The following is an 11777-nucleotide window of genomic DNA, read 5'->3' as shown; positions in this document are numbered from 1 at the left end:
CAGTTGTAGCCATCTTGTTTCAGTTGTAGCCATCTTGTTTCAGTTGTAGCCATCTTGTTTCAGTTATAGCCATCTTGTTTCAGTTATAGCCATCACTATGGCCACCTTGTTTCAGGTGTAGCCATCTTGTTTCAGTTATAGCCATCTTGTTTCAGTTATAGCCATCTTGTTTCAGTTATAGCCACCTTGTTTCAGTTATAGCCACCTTGTTTCAGTTATAGCCATCACTATGGTCATTTTCCTATACAGTAATATAATAGCATGTATTGTAATGTATGTAATGTATTGTTTTGTTATGTAATGTATTGTAATGTAATGTAATGATGCCATATACAGTGTAATGTGAAGTGTACTTTTCCCATAAACAAATCAATTTGCTGGTTTGCTATAATTTGGACAAAACTGAATGACCTTTAAGAATATGGTACAGTCTGTTCTCATGTGAAACAGTTGGACAAATCGACTGGAAGACAAAAGTAATGCACAAGTATTTTGCTCAGTCAATTGTTACTGAGGGAAAGAGAGAAACCTATTCACCCATCTACAGTTTATCAATCTAACCTCTTTTGTTTGCAGTTGGTGAATTCCATCGCCAAGACGTATGTGGGAACTAACGCCTACATGGCAGTAAGTAGACCTAATATGAATACATTTGGGTGGTAATTGGACGTCTTGGTGAAAGAGGCTCTGGATGTTGTGTTTGGGGGCCTTTGTGCCAGCCTTGAAAATGTTCTAGGAGAAACATTGACAGGACACATCTGATCAAGCAGTAACCACAAATGGCTCAGTTGAACACAGTATAGCATAGCACAATAAAGTTTCCTACATCTCAAGTCAACCACAGCATACCTCATCTGACCCCCTTGTTTGTACCCCGCAGCCGGAGAGGATATCTGGGGAGCAGTATGGCATCCATTCAGATGTCTGGAGCGTGGGCATCTCCTTCATGGAGGTGATTGCAGAGTGCAGGTGTTTGTGTGTGTCTCTCTGTGTCTGTGATTGCAGAGTGCAGGCGTTTGTGTGTGTCTGTGTGTCTGTGATTGCAGAGTGCAGGTGTGTCTGTGTGTCTGTGATTGCAGAGTGCAGGCGTTTGTGTGTGTCTCTCTGTGTCTGTGATTGCAGTGTCCTGGTCTGTGATATGCAGAGTGGCAGGCGTTTGTGTGTGTTCTCTCTGTGTCTTGTGATTGCAGAGTGCAGGCGTTTTGTGGTTGTCTCTCTGTGTCTGTGGTTAGATGATTGCAGAGTGCAGGCGTTTGTGTGTGTCTCTTTCTGGTCTGTGATTGCAGAGTGCAGGCGTTTGTGTGTGTCTCTCTGTGTCGTGTGATTGCAGAGTGCAGGCGTTTGTTTCTGTGTCTGTGTCTGTGATTGCAGAGTGCAGCGTGTCTGTCTGTGTCCTGTGATTGCAGAAGTGCAGGCGTTTGTGTGTGTCTTGTGTTCTGTGATTGCAGAGTGCAGGCTTGTTTGTGCTCGTGTCTGTGATTGCAGAGTGCAGGTGTTTGTGTTGTGTCTGTGATTGCGAGAGTGCAGTGTGTTGTGGTGTCTGTGGGTCTGTGATTGCAGGAGTGCAGGTGTTGTGGGGTGTCTGTGATTGCAGAGTGCAGGTGTTTGTTGTGTGTCTGTGATTGGCAGAGTGCAGGTGTTTGTGTGTGTCTGTGATTGCAGAGTTGCAGTGTTTTTTGTGTGTCTGTGATTGCAGAGTGCAGGAGTGTTGTGTGTGTGTCTGTGATTGCAGAGTGCAGGTGTTTTGTGTGTGTGTCTGTGATTGCTGAGATGTGCAGGTTGTTTGTGTGTGTCTGTGATTGCAGAGTGCATGTGTTGGTGTGTGTCTGTTGATGTTTTCTGAGTTGCAGTGGAGGGGTGTGTGTGTCTGTGATTGCGAGTGCAGTGGGTGTTTGTGTGTGTCTGTGATTGTGCAGAGTGCAGGTGTTTGTGGTGTGTTCTGTGATTGCAGAGTGCATGTGTTGTGTGTTGTCTCGTGTGATTGCAGAGTGCAGGTGTTTGTGTTGTGTCTTGTGATTGCAGAGTGCAGGTGTTTTGTGTTTGTTGTTGCGTGTCTGTGATTGCAGGAGTGCGGAGTTTTGTGTCGTAGGTTTGTTTGTGTGTCTGTGATTGCAGAAGTGCAGGTGTTTGTTGTGTTTTCTGATTGCAGAGTGCAGGTGTTTGTGTGTGTCTGTGATTGCAGAGTGCAGGTGTTGTGTTTGGTCTGTGATTGCAGGTGCAGGTAGTTTGTGTGTGTCTGGTGATTGCATGAGTGCAGTTGTTTGTGTTGTTCTGTGATTGCAGAGTGCAGGAGTTTGTGTGTGATGTCTGTGATTGCAGAGTGCAGGAGTTTGTGTGTGTCTGTGATTGCAGAGTGCAGGTGTCTGTGTCTCAAGGGGCTCCATTTTAGAATAAGGTTTTTATTTCAATACTACATTTGGCCAGGCCCTGTCGTCCCCATTGACACCTATTGATTCTCAATCTATTCCTGTCAAGGACTCCTATTTCCACAAGTCTGACAAACGCTTTACCCTCTCTGGCCTCTACACTGTTTGTCAATACCGTTGAATATTATCACCGTTGTGACCGTAAGGGATGGGGCTGCGGAAAATAACAGTCTGTCTGAATTATCGACACAATCTCAGTTTGATCAAGATAGAGTTTTCTGGCCACAGGATCAAAGCCCTTTCCTCTTTGTGAATCGTTAGCGCGCGAGAGAGAACCATACAGGTAAGTGTGCATTAGTCTAAATGAAACGGCTTTTAAACTCTCCTCTTAATTTGGATTAATCTGTTGTCGCTAGCAGTCGGTCCACGTTCAAGGCCAGCGTGGGTTTTCCCGTGTATTGACATTGTCGTAATAACATGATGGCGCCAACATCATCAGAGATAAAACCAAGATTAAAGACGCCAGGCGCAACGCAAAGTGAATTGCCAAATGTCACGAGCGGGTTGGATATTTTCCAGTGTAGTCATACATCACATGAATCCATCGTTCCAATCTCTCTGCTTATCCCTCTGTTCTCGGCAGGGGGGTGGTTGTGGTTGCAGGGGGGTGGTTGTGGTTGCAGGGGGTGTTATTAACTAATAGCAGAGGTTCTTTGAGGAAGGGGGTTATTCGACGGGGGCGCATTGAGCCCTTCTCAAAGACTGGCCTCTCTAATCTGGAACACGCTAGTCTGCCTCCATGAGGAGATTAGACCACCTGTGAACTCCTATTAACAGGCATTTCCACCACAGTCCTAAAACAAGTCCAGGCAACCCTGATCTTGTGGTTCAACCACATTTAAACTGACACTTCATATTCCTGATGCTCCCTGTACACCTGCTTACTAAACTTCCTCCCCTTTCTAATTCTCTTCCAATAGTCTTTTTTTATATATATATATTTCATTTTTATTTATTTCTTGCATTTTTGTTTATATATGTATGTATGTATTTGTATTTTTACCCCTTTTTCTCCCCAATTTCGTGGTATCCAATTGATAGTTAGTCTTGTCTCATCGCTGCAACTCCCCTATGGACTCTGGAGAGGCGAAGGTCGAGAGCAGTGCGTCCTCCGAAACACGACCCAACCAAGCCGCATTGCTTCTTGACACAATGCCCACTTAACCCGGAAGCCAGCCGCACCAATGTGTCGGAGGAAACACCGTACACCTGGTGACCGTGTAAGCGTGCACTGCGCCCGGCCCGCCACAGGAGTCGCTAGTGCGCGATGGGACAAGGACATCCCTGCCGGCCAAACCCGGACGACGCTGGGCCAATTGTGCGCCGCCCCATGGGTCTCCTGGTCACGGCCGGTAGCGACAGAGCCTGGACTCGAACCCAGAATCTCTAGTGGCACAGCTAGCACTGTGATGCAGAGCCTTAGACCATTGCACCAGTCAGGAGGCCCCTGTAACTGAACTGTTGATAGTCCCGGGTTGGCCTGTTTTTATTATTTTCGCAGGATGCCTTTGTCGTCACCCTTATTGTCGTGTTTTTCTCTTTCTACAGTTGGCACTGGGCGCTTTTCCCTATCCACAGGTGAGTCCCTTCCTCACTACATTCCATGCACATGGCATCATGTTTAGCTATGTAGAAGCCACACAGTAAGGTGTCATGACAACATATGGTCATAGGGTCTTTCTCATCCCTTAATTCTGTTTGTGATGTCACTGGTGGTCCGGTAGTGACTCTCTTATCCATTCTCCATGTTGATCCTAGTCCTACAATCCTGCTCATCTTCAAATGTAATTGCTGAGCCACAGAAGAGGTCTGCTGAATCCCATCAGCTCTTTAATTAGGCCCTAATGAGGGCTTAGTAGCATAATCCTCCTCTGAGCATGCTGAACTTGGTTACCTCCCGTGACTGGCTGCACGGCGGACATCTTGGAAAGCCATGTGGATGGTGGCTGTAATGGTGGTTAATGAGTCCATTCTTAGAGTGTTGTTTATGATGTGTCACTGGACAAAAAGGTCTTCTCACTTGATCAAGAGTGACCTTTCTGAAAGGTCAGCTGGCTTTGTGACATCTACTTCATCCATTGTGTGCTTCAACTACTCCGACTGACTTTCCAGTATTCATTCTTCTGAGAGGAAAATGGAATGACGAGACAAAATGGCTACTGAGTATGTAGAACATTCTATAAACCTCCAAACAACCATAAAACAATGAAATGTAGGTCTTAAAGAACATTGTTTTGTGAAAGAAATGGGCTGGAGTCAGGTACCTCAATTATTGTCCCAAATACCTCAAAATAATACACGTGTGTCCTTTCTACATAAAGGGTCCCGTGTTTCTCAGTTGGCAGAGCATGGCGCTTATAACTCCAGGGTTGTGGGTTCAATTCCCACGGGGGACCAGTACAACAACAAAAGTATGAAAATGTCTGCACTCACTAATGTAAGTCTCTCTGGATAAGAGTGTCTGCTAAATGACTAACATGTAAGTCTCTCTGGATAAGAGCGTCTGCTAAATGACTAACATGTAAGTCTCTGATAAGAGCGTCTGCTAAATGACTAACATGTAAGTTCTTCTGGATAAGAGTGTCTAAATGACTAACATGTAAGTCTCTCTGGATAAGAGCGTCTGCTAAATGACTAACATGTAAGTGTACAGAAAGCAGAAATCAGCAGATGAAACCATAACAAAGCGTTGTCCCCGCCCCTGTTTCTGTAAATAGCTGAGGAATTGGGGCTAGATAAATCTAACCACTGTTACATCCATAACTCTTGTCTATGAATTTAAGGACTGACCTATCAAAATGATAGTTTTAACGATGTTGTGAGGTTTTATAGTGTTTATTTACAAACATTGGAGCAAAACAAGCTTATGTTGGGTTACGACAGTTGAACTAAGGTCATGAGACATTTATAGGTTATATTCTCCAACAATCAATCAGTACATATCATTCATTTATGATGAATGATGAAGCAACTGCATATTGGCATTTTTTTTAAAGGGACATTAAGTTCTACAATGCACTTTTCAGGTCCGTGTCTCGATGTCCCAATCCATCAACCGTTGCTAAGGCAATACGTTGTGCCTTTTTAATCGTCAACACAACTTCCTCTTACGTTTCTCATGCTCAAGAACAAGATATTATTATTTAAAGTCAAATGTCGATGGACTGCCCCTTTAATAATGTGACTCATAAGGTAAACAGTTTCCAAGCTGTGAAATGTAAACTCCATGGAGGCTGATTTTAAAGGAGCCCAGTGGGCTAGAGCCGAGCGCTGGTACCATTAGTCCAAGCTCTGCGCCGGTGACCGCTTTGTTTCCCAACGCTAATTAACCCAACAGGCACGCTGCGAACCAATCTAATGAACATTACTCACGGCTACCATGACCGTCGGCCTGTGGATGGCCTGGAACACCCAAATAAGACTGGAGGGAGACCATAGCACTGACTGAATGAAACTGGGATATGATGCCAAGTCTATCATGGTTGTGAATCTATTCAGTAGCTATAAGAGACCGTAGCTGCATATCCAGAAGAGGAATTGTCGAGTGTCTGTGGCATTGTTTATGATGTTTAGTACACAGAGTAAGACCTGTGAATTAGTGTAGTTGTGATAGTTATCCCTAGATGTGTTTCTGTAGGGGCTTTGCAATAAATGGATGTCTTCGAGAGAATAATTAAGAGGATATAAGCCCTCTACACAGTGATTAAGCTGCATAGTGAATCAGTTTTGTTAATACTAGTCCTGGAGACATGGGAAATACTAAACTTGTTTTGAGGCGACCAGTCAAACGTGTGTTTGTGCCCCCTGTGTTCATCCTGCTGTGATGACGTACATGAGGTCTCCATGGTTATTGTGTGTGTGGCCTCGGGCATGTCTCATTTCGGAGTGCTGCCACTCTCATCTTCAGCAGTGTCTATTAACATGGCCATTATCATGTTAATAGACACTGTATGATTACATACAATAATGAATGCCTCACAGTTACACACACACACACACACACACACACGGTTTTTGAATAAGAAGCGGAGAGATGTGGGCTTGTCTGTTCTTCTCTGGTATTTACATATCCACCATTTTGTGTGGAAGGGAGCGTCATTCTCAGCATCTTCATGTCTCTTTTTAATAGGCATGAGACCTCTGGTAACACTTTAATATCTCCAATATATTGAATCCAATCTATAGCAGTCTGTCTGCCAGTTAACTTCCACCAGAATCTGATTCATAAATTAGCCTAAATAACCAGAGGAAGAAAAAAGACAAACTTATTTCTTGTTCTTTACAAATGGAGCCATAGGCGTGGTGGTGGAGCGCTGAATGTTTTCACACCCCATTAACTTCTTCCTCTCTCTCTCCCCCTCTTTCACTGTTCCCTCCTCTCTCTCTCTCTCTCTCTCTCACTGTTCCCCCACTGTCTTCTGTCCTCTCTCTCCTCTCTCTCTCTCTCTCTCTCTCACTGTTTCCCCCTTCTCCTCTCTCTCTCTTCTCAACGTTTCCCCTGCCTCTCTCTCTCACTGCCCCCCCCCTCTCTTTCACTGTTCCCCCTCTCTCTCTCTCTCTCACTTGTTCCCCCTCTCTCTCTCTCTCTCTCTCTCTCTCTCTCTCCTTTCTCTCTCTGTTCTCTCTCTCTCTCTCTCTCTCTCTCTCTCTCCTCTCTCTCTCTCTCTCTCTCTGCTACTGTCTCTCTCTCTCACTGATGCCTCTCTCTCTCTCTATCTCTCTCTCTCTCTCTCTCTTCTCTCTCTCTCTCTCTCTCTCTCTCTCTCTCTCTCTCTCTCTCTCTCTCTCTCACGTTCCCCCTCTCTTCTCTCTCTCTCATCTGTCCTCTCTCTACTCTCTCTCTTCGTTCTCTCCTCTCGCTCTCTCTCTCTTCTCTCTCTCTCTCTCTCTCTCTCTCTCTCTCTTTCACTTGTTTCTCTCTCTCTCTCTCATCTCTCTCTTCTCCTGTTTCCTCTCTCTCTCTCTCTCCTCTCTCTTCTCTCTCTCACTCTTCTCTCTCTCTTCTCCCTCTCTCTCCTCTCTCTCTCTCTCTCTCTCTCTCTCTCTCTCTCTCTCTCTCTTCTCTCTCTCTCTTCCCCTCTCTCTCTCTGCTCTCTCTCTCTCTTCTCTCTTATCTCTCTCTCTCTCTCTCTCTCTCTCTCCTCACTGTTCCACGCTCTCTCTCTGCCTCTCTACTCACTGTTTCCCCCTCTCTCTCTCTTCACTGTTTCCCCTCTCTCTCTCTCACTGCCCCCCCCCCTCTTGTCACTGTTTCCCCTCTCTCTCTCTCTCTCACTGTTCCCCCTCTCTCTCATCCTTCTCGCCCATCTCTCTCTCTCTCTCTCTCTCTCTCTCTCTCCTCTCTCTCTCTCTCTCTCTCTCTCTCTCTCTCTCTCTCTCTCTCTCTCTCTCTCTCTCTCTTACTGTTTTCCCCCTCATCTCTCCTCTCTCTCTCTTCTCTTCTCTCTCTCTCTCTCTCTCTCTCTCTCTCTCTCTATATTTCCCCTCTCTCTCTCTCTCTCTCTCTCTCTCTCTCTCTCCTCTCTCTCTCTCCACTGTCCCCCCCCCTCTCTCTCACTGTTTCCCCCCTTCTCTCTCTCACTCTCTCTCCACTGTATCCCCCGCTCTCTCTCCTACTGTTTCCCCCGCTCTCGCTTTCCCATCCTCTCTCTCTCCCCTTCTATCTCCCTACATATGGAATTTAAAGCTACACCGATAGACAGTGTGTGCGCCAGGAGGATCTCCCGCTGCCAGTGTTCTCCTCATCTCTCTGTTCATTTCCCTGCTCCATATGGTTTACAGACAGTTCACCTGCAGGCTGTAGAGAGCCCTGGTAGAACGGGTAGAGTGCGGCCGGGCGCCGCTCGGCTTCATCTCGCCAGGCGCAGCCGGCGAACGTCCTCGGGCCCGGGCTGTCAGCTGTCTGCGCAGAAGCCCCTTGTGCCATCACCCTCCACGGTCCACCCGACTGTGGCAGAAACACAAATAGAGAGAATGGAATCAATTGTAAGCACCTGAGATTTGCTCAGGATAGGTGTTTTTGGGAGAATGGGGTCAGTGTTTTGGGTGGATTTGAAGGGCAGAGGGGTGCTTTTTGTTTTTGGAAAGAGCTGTTGTAACGCTGTAAGGGGGCTCTGTACTCACCCTTTCCATGTGTGTGTGTGTGTGTGTGTGTGTGTGTGTGTGTGTGTGTGTGTGTGTGTGTGTGTGTGTGTGTGTGTGTGTGTGTGTGTGTGTGTGTGTGTGTACTATATGAGTTGCCTGGAGTATGGGTTAACAGTAACAGTGGGGGCGGAGGTGGCGATAACAGAACACACGCCATGGCGTTTTCATCCTGTGTTTGTCATTGATTAGAGACGGCCTCTTTAATTCCTCCTCACCCCATGTTGTGATCCATTTGCATTCGTTGTGAGGAGTTAATGGAGTTTTCTCACGACTCTGAAAGTCTTTGAAGACAGCAGACTGGATGTGATGTGTATACAGCCGCCGGGGCAGCGCCCCCCTGATTGATTTGGGCCCTTTTTGCTTTTCCTCATCTCCATTTGAAATTGTTCTGCAGAAGAAGAAGAAGAAGAACAGGAAGTAGTTCAAATATGTTTGATGGTGTTGTTATGAAGGGATCACATAAAAATGTCAAACAGACTGTAGAGGGATTTAACAGATCAGTGATTGCACTCCCCAGTATTGAGTAATGTAGACTCTTTTGACACCATCCCCATATTGCGTTGTGACACGGGGACTTTCATATGAGGAAGTATCACATTTTCCAAAAATGTTGACTGCTTTATGCAGAGGCCACATTCACCCCTGTCTGTGAAAGTTTTGTACTTTTTGATGCTCTAGCTATTGCTCCCCTCAACCCTGGAACATCTGCCTTCAGATCAACACAGCTGTTAACATCTATAGAAATGGGAGACCGATGGAAGTATTGAGTGTTTCAATACAGTACTGTCTCCCTGTCTGTAGACTGTGCGGCAGCTCTGACTGTGAGAACAACTTCTACATGATGACTGAGTAGGAATACCATTGCTTCTAACCAAGTCTGTCTATTCTGTTGTGATTGATGACTGTGATGAAACGAGGGAGTTGCGTTGGGTTGACCTCGAGTGTCCATCCATTGCCTCTGAAATGTTGTTCCCTCAGAAGTATTGGAGTCCATTTTGAAACCAAGACTTTAAAAAATCCATATTTTTGCCTCTACTCTTATTTGGGGTGAGTGTTCGTGATTCGAGTTGTTTTAACCTGAATGTGAAACACAGAACACCGTTGTTTTCCTCTGCAGGATTCAATCTTCTCCCGTCTGTTGTCCACGGTAGTCATTTTCAAACCAACTCTGTATCAGAAACAACAAGGGACTCATTGAAAGGTTAATGTATTGTTAGACTGTAATCATCATATGAAGCGCTGATTACCCCCAGGACAAATATATACTACGTTGTGATGTGTAAATTAGATCAGCAAGTTATATCGTTCAATGACTATGTTAAATGGAAAGATTGGACGGCATTGTTACGGCTCACTTTGTTGACGCCAGATCGAATTACCTTGTACGAAAATAACAAACTCTTGACAAAATAGAACTGGAATAAGTTTGCCACAATCCAATTTCAACCCCTGAGCAGCTTGCAATTTTGTTTAGTAATTATTTCTGAATGAATTCGTTTTCTGTAGTCGCCCATAACGTGTCTGAATCAGGCAAAATAGGTGTAGAGGCCATGAATGGGCCTCTTGATATTTACCACGAGTGCAAAGCTGTCATTTAATTGAGAGAATGAATCAATAAGAGTTTTAACGCATTTTCAAAAGAGCCTACGAAACACGCAAGTAATTGACTAAACATAATGGGCCATCTAGCTCAAAGCAGAAGACCTTGGGTCTCTTGTTATCTATGCATTAAAAACGTTCTCACTGTCTGACTACAACTCTGTTTCTTGTGTTCTGTGTTGAGCTTTTCTGTTCATGAAAGAAACTTCAAAGCCTGTTTTTTTTTTTTATATATATATCTGAAGTAAAATAATTAAAACTGTTTATGAACAAAGCCGGGCATTTCAGGTCATTGGACTTTCACGTACGTTGTGTTGGAACCTGTTTGTTTTCTGTGGAGTGGTGATGGATGAAGGCAAAATAGTCTATACTGAGCCCTCTATACTTGTCACCAGAGATGGTTAATTGTTGGTTTTAGCTGACATAGCCCCATGTTAGCCTCTACCCTTTTTATTTTTAAGAACATTTAATTATTTTTCTCTGTTTGAGTGGAAATGTTTGCTCAGCCTGCAGATTCCTATTTGAAATATACATTATGCACAATTCATTCTCCAAGCCTGAGTCTTTAGACAACCTGGAGGGGGTAGCAGGGAAGAGGAAATTAACATTGCTGAATCTCTTCCACCTCCCCAAATGAGAGCAAGACTATTAACGTTTGGTTATTATTTATTTATTATGTAAATGGTGTTAACACATGCCCACCGGGGATGCCATCATATTCTCCCAGTGATCATAATGTGTCCAAGTGTGTGCTTTTGATTATGACATGCTAATTACATATTGCCTCTCTCTCTTCTTCTTGTCTTCGTCTGCCTTTACAGATTCAGAAAAACCAAGGATCTTTAATGGTGAGATTTTATGTATTTTTCGTGTGGGACGACAGTGTTTCACTCCCGGCAGTGTTTCACTCTCGAGTAGATCCCTCATTTGAAACGTCCCACAAATTGCGTTATTTATTTTTTTTTGCAATGAAATGATACAGCGGGCCTTAACTGCCAGTATTAGATTAGATGCTATTATAGAATAATAGAAACATTCAGGAGGCGATAGCTGTGCCGGAGCCTGGTGCATTTGATTAATGTAAATAAGCTTTTTATTACATTAGTGATTTTCTCTGCCACCGTACTGTCGTAATGTCGCATGTAGACTAATACTTATTTAGTTTTCTTCTTCTCTCCTCTCCTCTCTGTCTCCCCGTTCAAGCCTCTCCAGTTACTGCAATGCATCGTTGATGAGGTGAGTCGGCGTCTTATGTGCTTTCTCTCCTAAAGTCATTCCTAATGGTGTGGAAAGCTTATATTTTGTTTCCTAATGAAGCACAGTGCTCAGACGGCTTCGCTCGCGCTCGCTCACCCCCCTCCGCCCCGCACACACAACCGCTTGGCCATTGTCACACACACCCACCCACACACACACACACACCACAAACAACACACTCAGGCTGCCCACCCTGAGCGGCTCTGTAGACACACACACACACACACACAGACACCCACACCAGACACAAACAACACACACACACACACAACACAGGCGATCAAGATCAACAGATGAACATACATCTACGGCTTGAACCACTATCTACACCACAAACACATATATGATAGA

At 44.9% G+C, this 11777-nt stretch overlaps 1 long non-coding RNA gene across 1 annotated transcript; it reads left to right on the top strand.

Moving 5' to 3' along the window:
- The first annotated feature begins 568 nt into the window (after window positions 1-568).
- LOC112078995 (uncharacterized) lies at window positions 569-11543 on the top strand. Its single transcript, XR_002895828.1, has 5 exons — window positions 569-627; window positions 881-952; window positions 3975-4004; window positions 10991-11017; window positions 11373-11543. It is a non-coding gene; the product is annotated as an uncharacterized lncRNA (long non-coding RNA).
- Window positions 11544-11777: the final 234 nt, after the last annotated feature.

This window comes from Salvelinus sp. IW2-2015, unplaced genomic scaffold (genome assembly GCF_002910315.2).
Source record: "Salvelinus sp. IW2-2015 unplaced genomic scaffold, ASM291031v2 Un_scaffold6669, whole genome shotgun sequence".
In the NCBI taxonomy this organism is placed as follows: domain Eukaryota; kingdom Metazoa; phylum Chordata; class Actinopteri; order Salmoniformes; family Salmonidae; genus Salvelinus; species Salvelinus sp. IW2-2015.
Note: the sequence above shows the minus strand (reverse complement) of the source record. Positions and strands in the feature narration are given on the sequence as shown.